Source organism: Zea mays, chromosome 10 (genome assembly GCF_902167145.1).
Source record: "Zea mays cultivar B73 chromosome 10, Zm-B73-REFERENCE-NAM-5.0, whole genome shotgun sequence".
Classification (NCBI taxonomy): domain Eukaryota; kingdom Viridiplantae; phylum Streptophyta; class Magnoliopsida; order Poales; family Poaceae; genus Zea; species Zea mays.
The window spans coordinates 110,043,695-110,057,361 of NC_050105.1; positions in this window are offsets into that span (position 1 = coordinate 110,043,695).

Here is a 13,667-nt window from a genome sequence, read left to right on the forward strand (position 1 = left end):
GCTCGCCCGAGGCCCTGCCTTCGCTAAGAAGCAACCCTGACTAAATCGCCGCACCGACCGACCGAATCGCAGGAGCATTTAACGCAAAGGTGGCCTGACACCTTTATCCTGACGCACGCCCCCCGGCAGAGCCGAAGTGACCGCCGTCACTTCGTCGCTCCACTGACCGACCTGACAAAAGGACAGCGCCGCCTGCGCCACTCCGACTGCAGTGCCACTTGACAGAGTGAGACCGACAGGCAGTCAGGCCCTGCCAAAGGCACCATGGGAAGCTCCGCTCCGCCCGACCCAGGGCTCGGACTCGGGCTAGGTCCCGGAAGACGGCGAACTCCGCTCCGCCCGACCCTAGGGCTCGGACTCGGGCTAAGTCCCGGAAGACGGCGAACTCCGCTCCGCCCGACCCCAGGGCTCGGACTCGGGCTAAGTCTCGGAAGACGGCGAACTCCGCTCCGCCCGACCCTAGGGCTCGGACTCGGGCTCAGCCCCAGAAGACGACGAACTCCGCTCCGCCCGACCCAGGGCTCGGACTCGGGCTCAGCCCCAGAAGACGACGAACTCCGCTTCGCCCGACCCTAGGGCTCGGACTCCACCCTGGCCTCTGCCGAACGTTCTCCGCCTCGCCCGACCCAGGGGCTCGGACTCGGCCTCGGCCATGGAAGACAGACTCGACCTCGGCTTCGGAGGAACCTCCACGTCGCCCAACCTAGGGCGCGGGCCAGCCACGTCAACAGGAAGCGCCATCATCACCCTACCCCGAGCTGACTCGGGCCGCAGAGAACAAGACCGGTGTCCCATCTGGCTAGCTCCGCCAGATAGGCAATGATGGCGCCCCGCATGCTCTGTGACGACGGCGGCTCTCAGCTCTCTTACGGAAGCAGAAGGACGTCAGCAAGGACCCAACCGCTCCGACAGCTGTCCCTCCGCCAGGCTCCGTCGCTCCTCCGACGGCCACGACATCACACCAGCTGGGTGCCAAAATCTCTCCGGCTGCCACATCGGCATGTACTTAGGGCGCTAGCTCTCCCCCGCTAGACACGTAGCACTCTGCTACACCCCCATTGTACACCTGGATCCTCTCCTTACGCCTATAAAAGAAAGGACCAGGGCCCTCTTAGAGAGGGTTGGCCGCGCGGGGACGAGGACGGGACATGCGCTCTCTTGGGGCCGCTCGCTTCCCTCTCCCGCGTGGACGCTTGTAACCCCCTACTGCAAGCGCACCCGACCTGGGCGCGGGACGAACACGAAGGCCGCGGGATTTCCACCTCTCTCACGCCCATCTCCGGCCACCTCACTTCCCCCCTTCGCGCTCGGCCTCGCGTCGACCCATCTGGGCTGGGGCACGCGGCGACATTCACTCGTCGGCTTAGGGACCCCCCGGTCTCGAAACGCCGACAGTTGGCGCGCCAGGTAGGGGCCTGCTGCGTGTTGACGAACAGCTTCCCGTCAAGCTCCAGATGGGCAGTCTCCAGCAACCTCTCCGACCCGGGACGGTACTCCGTTTCGGGAGTCTTGAGTTCATGTCCTTCGACGGCAGCTACGACATGATACTCCTTCCACCGCCGCGCGACAACGACAATGGCGGCCGACAGCCCGCCCGCCGGCGGCGGAATCGACGACGTCTTCCCCACGTGGTGGAAGAACAACGTTCGAGCTCGCCCCGTCCTCTCCCCCACCAACGGAGGAGGAGGCGGGGCAACCAAGGCCAAGCGGGAGGCCGCGCCTCGTCGGCTGTCGAGCGAGTCGACGTCCCCAGCGCTCCAACGGGGGGCGCGTCGGGCGTCGACCTCGCGTTTGAGACAAAGGCGAGCGTCGTCTCCCCACGACACGCCAATCCCGAGCAAGTGGACGACGCCAGTGCGCTCGCGGAGAGCTTGCAGGATGTCGCCCTCGTACCTGAGACGGCGGTGCAATCAGTCCCCGACGTGACTATGTCGCTGCTCGTCGATCGAAAGGTACCGACCGATTCCCATCCTACGTCATTTGGACTCAGCCTCAACCCGCCTAGCGACCTTGCTTTGGCGGGCGCTCTCGTAGAGGCGAGTTCAAACCCTCTGGGGTTTCGCATGCGGTCGCCTTGGGACCGGCTGACGGACATCTCGACCTACGGGCCCCCTGGGTCCGAGGAAGATGACGACCCCAACATCTGTTTGGACTTCTCTGGATTTGGCAACCCCAGTGCCATGCGGGACTTCATGACCGCATGTGACTACTGCCTCTCCGACTGTTCCGACGGTAGCCGCAGCCTCGACGACGAGGACTGTGGCCCAAGCCGCGAATGTTTCCACGTCGATCTAGGGGATCCCTCCGAAGGCAATCATCTCAGCATGCCGGAGGACGGTGATCTCCCTAGGCCGGTGCCTCGCGCTGACATCCCACGGGAGGTAGCTGTGGTCCCCGTTCCGGCGGGGGGTCACGACCCACAGCTCGAGCAAGTCCGAGGGGCGCAAGCCAGGCTTGACGAGGGAGCAGGAGCGCTTGAGCCGATCCGCCGGGACGTCGGGCAGGCATGGGCGGGCCAACCCCCGGCCGGAGAAATACGTCACCTGCCCCAGGGTCTCCAGCATCGCGTCGCCGACGGCGTCAGGGTCAGGCCGCCACCTGCATCCAGTGGGGTCGGTCAGAACCTGGCTGCAGCAGCGATGCTTCTCCGCGCGATACCGGAGCCATCAACCACCGAGGGTCGGCGAATCCAGGGAGAGCTCAAGAATCTCCTGGAAGGCGCTGTGGTCCGACGGGCTGAGAGCTCTGCCTCCCGAAGGCAGGGATACCCCTCAGAACCTCATGCCGCGACTTCCCGATTCATGTGGGAAGCCTCGGTCTACACCGGGCGCACGCGCAACACCGCGCCTGCGGCCCCGGGCCACCTCGGCAATGAGCACCATCATCGCGACCGTCGGGCCCCCCTCGACGAGAGGGTGCGCCGAGGTTACCACCCCAGGCGTGGGGGACGCTACGACAGCGGGGAGGATCGAAGTCCCTTGCCCGAACCACCCGGTCCGCAGACCTTCAGCCGGGCCATCCGACGGGCACCGTTCCCGACCCGGTTCCGGCCCCCGACTACTATCACAAAGTACTCGGGGGAAACGAGACCGGAACTGTGGCTCGCGGACTACCGCCTGGCCTGCCAACTGGGTGGAACGGACGACGACAACCTCATCATCCGCAACCTCCCCCTGTTCCTCTCCGACACCGCTCGCGCCTGGTTGGAGCACCTGCCTCCGGGGCAGATCTCCAACTGGGATGACCTGGTCCAAGCCTTCGCCGGCAATTTCCAGGGCACGTACGTGCGCCCCGAGAATTCCTGGGACCTCCGAAGCTGCCGGCAGCAGCCGGGAGAGTCTCTCCGGGACTACATCCGGCGATTCTCGAAGCAGCGCACCGAGCTGCCCAACATCACCGACTCGGATGTCATCGGCGCGTTCCTTGCCGGCACCACCTGCCGCGACCTGGTGAGTAAGTTGGGTCGCAAGACCCCCACCAGGGCGAGCGAGCTGATGGACATCGCCACCAAGTTCGCCTCTGGCCAGGAGGCGGTCGAGGCTATCTTCCGAAAGGACAAGCAGCCCCAGGGCCGCCCATCGGAAGATGCTCCCGAGGCGTCTACTCCGCGCGGTGCCAAGAAGAAAGGCAAGAAGAAGTCGCAAGCGAAACGCGACGCCGCCGACGCGGACCTTGTCGCCGCCGCCGAGTACAAGAACCCTCGGAAGCCCCCCGGAGGTGCTAACCTCTTCGACAAGATGCTCAAGGAGCCGTGCCCCTATCATCAGGGGCCCGTCAAGCACACCCTTGAGGAGTGCGTCATGCTTCGGCGCCACTTCCACAGGGCCGGGCCACCCACGGAGGGTGGCAGGGACCGCGACGACGACAAGAAGGAAGATCACCAAGCAGGAGAGTTCCCCGAGGTCCGCGACTGCTTCACGATCTACGGTGGGCATGTGGCGAATGCCTCGGCTCGGCATCGCAAGCAAGAGCGCCGGGAGGTCTGCTCGGTGAAGGTGGCGGCGCCAGTCTACCTAGACTGGTCCGACAAGCCCATCACCTTCGACCAAGCTGACCACCCCGACCACATGCCGAGCCTGGGGAAATACCCGCTCGTCGTCGACCCCGTCGTCGGCGACGTCAGGCTCACCAAGGTCCTTATGGACGGGGGCAGCAGCCTCAACATCATCTACGCCGAGACCCTCAGGCTCCTGCGCGTCGATCTGTCCTCCGTCCGAGCAGGCGCTGCGCCCTTCCACGGGATCATTCCCGGGAAGCGCGTCCAGCCCCTCGGACGACTCGACCTTCCCGTCTGCTTCGGAACGCCCTCCAACTTCCGAAGGGAGACTCTGACGTTCGAGGTGGTCGGGTTCCGAGGAACCTACCACGCGGTACTGGGGAGGCCATGCTACGCGAAGTTTATGGCCGTCCCCAACTACACCTACCTGAAGCTCAAGATGCCGGGCCCCAACGGGGTCATCACCGTCGGCCCCACGTACAAACACGCGTTCGAATGCGACGTGGAGTGCGTGGAGTACGCCGAGGCCCTCATCGTCGACCTGGAAAGCCTCTCCGAAGAGGTGCCAGACGTGAAGCGCCATGCCGGCAACTTCGAGCCAGTGGAGACGGTCAAGGCCGTCCCTCTTGACCCCAGTGGCGATGCCTCCAAGCAGATCTGGATCGGATCCGGGCTCGACCCCAAATAGGAAGCAGTGCTCGTCGACTTTCTCCGCGCGAACGCCGACGTCTTCGCGTGGAGTCCCTCGGACATGCCCGGCATACCGAGGAATGACGCCGAGCACTCGCTGGATATTCGGGCCGGAGCCCGACCCGTCAAATAGCCTCTGCGCTGATTCAACGGGGAGAAGCGTAGAGCGATAGGCGAGGAGATCCACAAGCTAAAAGAAGCGAAAAGCGTCAAGCTCAACCCTGAAAGGTGGGTCCTCGGGGCGCCCCAGGGCATGGTCTTGGAGTTCATTATCTCCAAACGGGGCATCGAAGCCAACCAGGAGAAGACCCCGACCATCGCACAACACCCCGAGCCCTTGCTGGGGGTACCCGGGGGCCGTACGCACCCCCGGGAAAGGCCGCTTGTCACCGCCGACGTTCTGGAGCCCGGAACGTACAAGCTGGCCGGCGGTCAAGGCGAGGTCTACGGCAACGCTTGGAACGTCCGACAGCTACGTCGCTTCTACCCTTAAGATGTTTTCAAGTTGTTCGTATTCCTCGCTCCCACACAAGTCTCAGTCGTCAAGGAAGGATCGACCTCGCCTCGGCAGAGCCCGACCCTCCCTCGGGGGCTAAAAAGGGGGAACCCCTTTGCGTCAAGATTGGGTGTACCTCTCCGCATCCAAAATTTTCGATCAAAAAGGCTTTTGTGTTCTCCCGGCTATGTCAGAAGCAGGGCCCCAAGGAGCGAACGTGGGTGCATGTAAGTGGCAAGGTCGACTGAGCCGAGGAACTCCTATGCCTCCGGGTTAGGGACACCTCACTCATCACCTGCCACGAAAAATGACCCTACTCGGGAAGCCACCCTATTATTGACAGGCTAAGCCGGACACGCAAAATAAAAGGAAGAAGAGTACGACTTCATGCAATGAAAACAAAGTGTTCAGGCCTCAGCGGCCGCAGTAGGACACACGCACATCCAACAGAAACTGTTCCAACAAGAGTTAGGCGTCGCCTTGGGAAGGAGCCGCGCCTTCAGCTCCGTCCCCGCCTTCGGTAAGGTCCATCTCGGCTTCCGGCGACGGCGCAGGGGGAAGGATCTCCACCTCAAAGGTGGTCGCCAGCACTGCGCTCGGACCCGCGGCGACCGCGTCGAGCCGCTGAACTTCTGCCAGGGCAGCTTCGTCTTCGTCAGGAAGACAATACCCCTCACTAACCCGCTCCAGGTCCACAACGTAGTGGGAAGCGAGCACGGCGAAGGCCCGCCTGACGCCGTGGTGTAGCGCCTCGCGGACTCTGCCGCGCGCGTGATCACCCAAGGCTTGAAGGCGGCTTTGAGGGGAGCTTCCTGAAGGGACGTCGCCGGAGCCAAGGATCCGATAAACGTCCGAGACGGCCTCGGACATGGCCGCGAGATCGGCCTCCCTCTGCTCGGTAGCTCCGGCAAGCGCCTCGGCAAGCGCCTTGGCGGACTCGTCAAGGGCGGACTCGAGCTCTACGAACAGCCAGAAGAAAGATCTCAAACACAAGCAGAGGAAACAGACAAGAACAAGAACCAAGGACGGCCAAGGCGTACCTCCGGCTCGGGCACGCTGCTCCGAGGCCGCGACCTGGGCTGCGGCTAAGTCGGCTGCGAGGGTTTCAGCCCGGCTTTCGGCCTCGGCAGCTCGGCTTCGAGATTGGTCCCGCTCCTCGACGACCTGGACGAACTCCGACCGCTGTCGTTGCACCTCTGCGCGCGCCGCTGCCGCCTCGGCTCTCAGGTCAGTGCAGAGCAACTGGAGGTCCGCTACCTTGGCACCCTGCTGAGAAAGGCGCGCAGTAGCCCCGGCGAGCGAGGTCCTCAGGGATCGCAGCGAGCCCCAGACATCGGCCTCGCGGCGGATGAACGACGACTTGGCGGCGCTCCGATTCGTCAGATCCTGGGGGAAGGAAACGGGGCGTCACGAAGAACGCCTCATTCACAGAAAAGAAAAGGTATGCCTGAAACCGTTACCTGGAGGATTTTGGGGACGTCTCTGCAGAAAACCTCCAGCGACGACCGGAGCGACCCCACCGTTGCTTCCGCACACTCGCGGAGCTCATCCCAGGACTGGTCCTCCTGTTCATCGTCGAGAATGAAGACAGGGTCCGAGGCCTCGCGGGTCCGAAACCGGAGCAACTGGCGCCATGCCCCGGGGCTCCGCCGCATAGCGATGAGGCTGCCGCCCGGCGGGACGGATCGCGCCTCCACGCCCACCTCTTCCGAGGCACTGGGCGCCGACGCATCAGCCGTCTCGACGCCGGCAGCAACCGGTCGCTCCCCGACTGGGACGGCGGCGACTTCGGTAGCGGCAAGCGCCGGCATGGCCGGCACGTCAGGTGGGCTCGGGACCACGCCAGCGTCAGCCGCCTCCCCTATCACGATGGCCGCCTCGGCAGAAGAGCCAGCCTCGGGAACCTGCTCCACAGCGACAGGTGCCGCCCGAGCCCCCTGCGGTGGGACGCCTTGCGAGAGGGTCGGCTGAACGACAAGGCCCGGAGCGGCGCTGGCCGCACAGGCCAGCGCCGTCTTAAGGGCCTTCCGGGGTGCCAAGTCGGTCTGGCCATGGCTTCGCTTGCTGAAGGAAAAAGGAAAATCACGACCAAGACATATGAATGGAAAGCCAGGACGAAGACATTCCGAGATACCTACCCGCTCCGGGCCATGATCCACTGCGCCTGGGGGGAAGTCTCTTGGATCCCAGCTCCCGGAACAGCCGCCGAGGTCCGCTTCGCCGGCAACTTCGGCGCCACCCTTGCTTTGGACACCCGGGGAGCAGATTGCCCAGGCACTGTCACGGTGACTTGAGGGTCACCTCCATGCGCTGCCGGCACGAGCGGCGGCTCTCGGAGAGCAGACGCCCTGGCCTGGCCCCCCGGAGTCACCTCAGCTCCTCCAGCCGAGGGGTCAGGTGCCCTCTCGGGTTGCCCCCGTACCTCGGGCCGGGACCCCGACGCCCCGACTCTGGGGACTGACGGCGTCGGCCCGCTCGGGGGCTGGCTCGACGACTCCTGGCCACACCCCAAGCCGGGGCTGAGGCCGAGACGGGCGGCCATGTCGTCCTCCTCATCATGATCATCATCATCGTCGTCGTCGTCGGGCGTTTCCGGCGACGGCTCCCTCGGGAGTCCCTCCCTCTCCTGCTGGCGACGGCGCTTTTCCAAGGCGTCTTGAGCCCTCCTCCGCTCACGGGCCCGGGCCTTCTCTGCGTCCTTCTTCCTCTTCTTCTCCTCCGCGGCGACCTGCCGCGCTGCTCGGGCCACCGCATCCTGCGGAACCCGTGGCAGGGAAGGCTTGTGCCACCCCACCTCCTGAAGAAGGGGGGGGGAAGGAAACCCGATCGTAAGAACCAGAAGCAACCCAATGTATGAAGAAGGAAGGAGCGAACACTCACCAGAGTCACGCACCCCTGGTCGGGGCGCATTAGAAGCTGGGAGAAGGCGTGGGGGTCCGGCTTCCCCAACGCAGCCGACACCCGCCATTGGAGGGCGTCGAAGGGAAGAGGATCAGGGGACATCCGCGAGCCCTCCCAGTCAGCCTCTGGGGTCATTTCCCAAAGCGACAGCCGTCGCTCCGCCAAGGGAAGCACCCTCCGACGGTGGATGGCGGCAATCACTCCCGCAGCGGTGAGTCCCCCCTCCCGCAACGCCTCCAAGGCCTGGAGAAGGGGTTCGAGGTTCTTCTGTCTTTCGTGCGGGGTCCCGTGGCGCCAAACGTCGGTGGCGGTGGTGACTACTCGCTGGGAGAACGGTGGAAGCAACTCGCCGTCATTCCAGAGGTAGAACCACCGGCGCTGCCACCCCTTGTTCGAGGACGCGAGGATGGCAGGAATATACTGCGACGCCCGCGACTGCCTCAGCAGGAGGGTGCAGCCGCCGGCCCGCACCGCCGCGCGGACCTTCCTCTCCCCCGTCAGCGAGGCAAAAAGCTCCGCGAAAAAGAGATGGGTCCACAAATCCCAATGGGGGGCGATCCCTAAATACCCCTCGCACACCGCTACGAAGATAGCGGCCTGCGAGATGGAGTTGGGGGTGAGGTTGTGCAACTCCACCCCATAGTGGTACAGGATCGCCCGCATAAAGCGGCCCGCTGGCACACCGAATCCCCGCTCGTGGAAGGAGACGAAGCTCACGACGTACCCCGGCAGAGGGGATGGAGCGGCTCCGCCCACGGGAGGAATCCATTCCGGTCGTTGCTCATCGGTGAGAGGGCGAAGCAAACCCTCGCCGACAAGATCCTCCAGATCGCTCGCCGTCACCGTGGAAAAGGGCCATGGATCGCGCGGCGAGATGATGGTCACCCGGTCAGCCATCACCAAACGGAAGGGATGGCGGCGCAAGGGGCTGGAAGGACGATTTTCTCTTCTCTGGCTAAAGTCTCTCGGGTTGCGAAAACCTAAGAAGGAGGCAGGAAGCAGAGCGAAGAACCGTCAGCAGACCCTCTCCCAGGTATATAAAGACCAAGGCGAGACCGTTTCCAACGTTCCGCCCGGACCGGATGCGGGATTCAAAAAACGCGAAGCGAAACAGCCGTTCCTCGAACGGCTCGCGCACGCGCAACGGCCGCCCTGCCAACAACTCGCCCCGTCGCATTAACTCCGCGGAGGGACAGACGGCGCTTCTGGCAGGAGAAGCGGGCGACGCTTCGCCTTCGCCGTAATAACCGCGCCAAAAAAGGTACGCCGCGTCGTTCGATTTCGTATCCTTTTCCGTTTTTCCTCTTTCTCTATCTCTTGCAACAGGGACCGGGAAAGGGGGATACCCCGAAAAAGATCCTTCCCCGTGAAGGAACCAGGCTCCGAGCCTCCTTACTGATCAGAGGTTCGAAGGCTGGCCCCCCGAAGGGTTTCAACAGTCGCCTCAGATCGCGTGGGCCCTACACCCACTACTGGTCAGAGGTTCGAAGGCCGGCCCCCCGAAGGGTTCCACGGCCGCCTCAGGCTACTCGGGCTCCGCGCCCATTACTGATCAGGGGTTCGAAGGCTGGCCCCCGAAGGGTTCACAGCCGCCTCAGACGCCGAGCGAGGGATGACCAGGGGTACGTTCGATACATAACCAAGGCTCGGGCTGCGCTCCCGAGGTACCCTAGGACATTTCCGAGACCAGCGGGAGCGATCTTGTAACGGAATCCCATCAGAGGGAGGCATCGAGCCCTCGGACCCCGTCGCCAGGGGACCGGGTCCGGCAGATCACCCGCAGGTACTTTTGGGCGTGCCTCTGGGCCCCTAGCCGACCCCTAACGAACGGGGCACGGACGTCCACTCGGATTACCCGCTTGCAGCTCACCGGAGACACCATGTTCGGCGCCCATCGAGGGTAACATGGCGCTTTCCCCCCTCCTCCTTGCGGAAAGGCGACGCAGGGGCGTATGTAAAAAAGCCGAGTCTGTACCTGATCGCCCTCTCGTCCTGTGCGGAGGCTCGGGGGCTGCTCTCGCAAACCCGGCTCTGGCCGAACCGTTGACAGCGTCAACGTACCAGCCCGAGAACTTGGGCCCCGACCGTACACCCGGGCTACGGCCAGTTCGCATGAGGGAACAACCAGACCGACCGAAGCGTTACGCAAGGCATTAAGACCTCGGAGGAGTGAAACCACTCCTCTGAGGCCTCGGGGGCTACACCCGGCGGGTGCCCTCGCGCGCACCCACCGGAACAAAATGCAACCGAGAAAGGCTGGTCCCCTTGCAAAAAAGTGCGACGAAAGCCTCCAAGCGAGTGCTAACACTCCCTTCGAGGCTCGGGGGCTACTGTCGGGGACCATAATTAGGGGTACCCTCAAGACTCCTAATTCTCAGCTGGTAACCCCCATCAGCATAAAGCTGCAAAAGCCTGATGGGTGCGATTAAGTCAGGGATCAGTCCATTCGAGCGACTCGATCATGCCTCGCCCGAGCCTAGCCTCGGACAAGGGCAGCCGACCCCGGGGGATTTCCATCTCGCCCGAGGCCCCCCTCCAACGGCGGACACATCTCCGGCTCGCCCGAGGCCCTGCCTTCGCTAAGAAGCAACCCTGACTAAATCGCCGCACCGACCGACCGAATCGCAGGAACATTTAACGCAAAGGTGGCCTGACACCTTTATCCTGATGCACGCCCCCCGGCAGAGCCGAAGTGACCGCCGTCACTTCGCCGCTCCACTGACCGGCCTGACAAAAGGACAGCGCCGCCTGCGCCACTCCGACTGCAGTGCCACTTGACAGAGTGAGACCGACAGGCAGTCAGGCCCTGCCAAAGGCACCATAGGAAGCTCCGCTCCGCCCGACCCAGGGCTCGGACTCGGGCTAGGTCCCGGAAGACGGCGAACTCCGCTCCGCCCGACCCCAGGGCTCGGACTCGGGCTAAGTCCCGGAAGACGGCGAACTCCGCTCCGCCCGACCCTAGGGCTCGGACTCGGGCTCAGCCCCAGAAGACGACGAACTCCGCTCCGCCCGACCCAGGGCTCGGACTCGGGCTCAGCCCCAGAAGACGACGAACTCCGCTTCGCCCGACCCCAGGGCTCGAACTCCGCCCTGGCCTCTGCCGAACATTCTCCGCCTCGCCCGACCCAGGGGCTCGGACTCGGCCTCGGCCATGGAAGACAGACTCGACCTCGGCTTCGGAGGAACCTCCACGTCGCCCAACCTAGGGCACGGGCCAGCCACGTCAACAGGAAGCGCCATCATCACCCTACCCCGAGCTGACTCGGGCCGCAGAGAACAAGACCGGTGTCCCATCTGGCTAGCTCCGCCAGATAGGCAATGATGGCGCCCCGCATGCTCTGTGACGACGGCGGCTCTCAGCTCTCTTACGGAAGCAGAAGGACGTCAGCAAGGACCCAACCGCTCCGACAGCTGTCCCTCCGCCAGGCTCCGTCGCTCCTCCGACGGCCACGACATCACACCAGCTGGGTGCCAAAATCTCTCCGGCTGCCACATCGGCATGTACTTAGGGCGCTAGCTCTCCCCCGCTAGACACGTAGCACTCTGCTACACCCCCATTGTACACCTGGATCCTCTCCTTACGCCTATAAAAGGAAGGACCAGAGCCCTCTTAGAGAGGGTTGGCCGCGCGGGGACGAGGACGGGGCAGGCGCTCTCTTGGGGCCACTCGCTTCCCTCTCTCGCGTGGACGCTTGTAACCCCCTACTCCAAGCGCACCCGACCTGGGCGCGGGACGAACACGAAGGCCGCGGGATTTCCACCTCTCTCACGCCCATCTCCGGCCACCTCACTTCCCCCCTTCGCGCTCGGCCTCGCGTCGACCCATCTGGGCTGGGGCACGCGGCGACATTCACTCGTCGGCTTAGGGACCCCCCGGTCTCGAAACGCCGACAAATATAATGTTAGCTCTCTATATCTATTTATTTTATGTTATTGTTTTGCCAATCAATCACTAGTCAAACATCAATACCATTTCTATTTGTATTAAATTATGAATTTCTGTTAGTATTTCCGTTTCCGTTCGTTTTTGCAATTCCATTTATCTCGCTCCTGTTTCCATTCCTGACTATTCCGGACCCGATCACGTTTTCGATGATAAAATGCAGATACGGAAACGGGAGAGGGAATTTTCCATCCGTTTCCATCTGTTTTCATCCCTAATCATAAATCATATGGATAGCATTAATCACAAAACTAGGTAGAGCAATAGCAAGACTACCCAATAATTCATTTGTTTGCAAGGTGTAGGGTAAACAAAACTAGGTAACCTATTAGGTCCCATCAAGTTAAGCCTAACAGTGCCATGGTGATTAACAATGATAAACATTATAAGGTCAGAGAATGTGATCAAGGACATAACTTGCTTTTTTGGTGCAACATCAGGTACTTCCTCAAGTTTGGGTTTTAGGTTCCTCGTTACCTCGCTTCTACCCGTAGCAATACATATAGATAAATAAAGAATGGGTAAAAATAACATTACACCAAAGATAAAAACAAACCACACAGTAATATTGTACACGTCATTACGAGATTGTGGGTTCAAGAACCACAAAGATCAGAGTTATGGTTAAAAAGATATGATTTTTGGAAGAGTTATGTGATTAAGCAATAAAACTATATTCTATGTTGATTAATATAAATCACGTGAGAAAGATATTCTAAATAAGTAACTATTTCAACTTTATCCTAAGTTATAACGTGATTAGAGATCATATTTTAGTCAGATTATATGTATGGTCAAATTAACTTTCATGAGAGAGATTAATCTACTAAACATAGGCTAAACCAATATCTATTTATAAATTTAAATAGTATGATAAAATAATGTTATTACTGCGTATGTAGCTTTATTACGAAGCTAACGCAACTTGAATAGACTAAATCAGAGTTAGAACAGATAAGATGTGGATTAACCATGTTTCTAGGTGTTTAAATATTAAATTTATACCTAAAAATATCTTCCACGGGCAAAACTAGAAGATCCCGATTTAGTTTCATTTATTTTAATTGACTAATGGACGACGAGTTAGTTTCTTAGAAAGGTGGGGTCTCTTTTGCAAATCTATTTAGCCGAAGGGGTACGCTGTAATCGAAGCCGTTGGATCACCAACCTAAGCTGTAGATTAGATCGACCCGACATAAAATCTCGGCCACGGGATCCATAATTGACGCCCTGGATTTTAAAACGTCTAGATCAATTCTCATGTGCCCGATTCGGATCGGACGACCCAAGTTCCATCTATCCATGGAATCCAGCCAACCTCCTAGCGTGCAGACACTCCGTCGAGGTCCCTCAAACTCCCACTATGCTCCGTGACCACACTAAGAACCTTGAACGGTGTTGCAAGCGCTGGTCGATATATCTAGCCGATATCCCAACAACCTTACTTAGGCGGCGACGTAGTTTCTGTTGCGCGTCGAAGAGGGAAGAAAACAGTGCCGCTGGGTCCACGTGACAGCGAAAGAGCGCGAGAGCGAGCGCGTGTGCGTGGTTGGCCAGCAGGGCCACGGCACCAGCGACGAGCTTTTTGGAACCGTGATATCACCAACACAGGGCTTCTGAAAATTAGTACCCCGAACAGA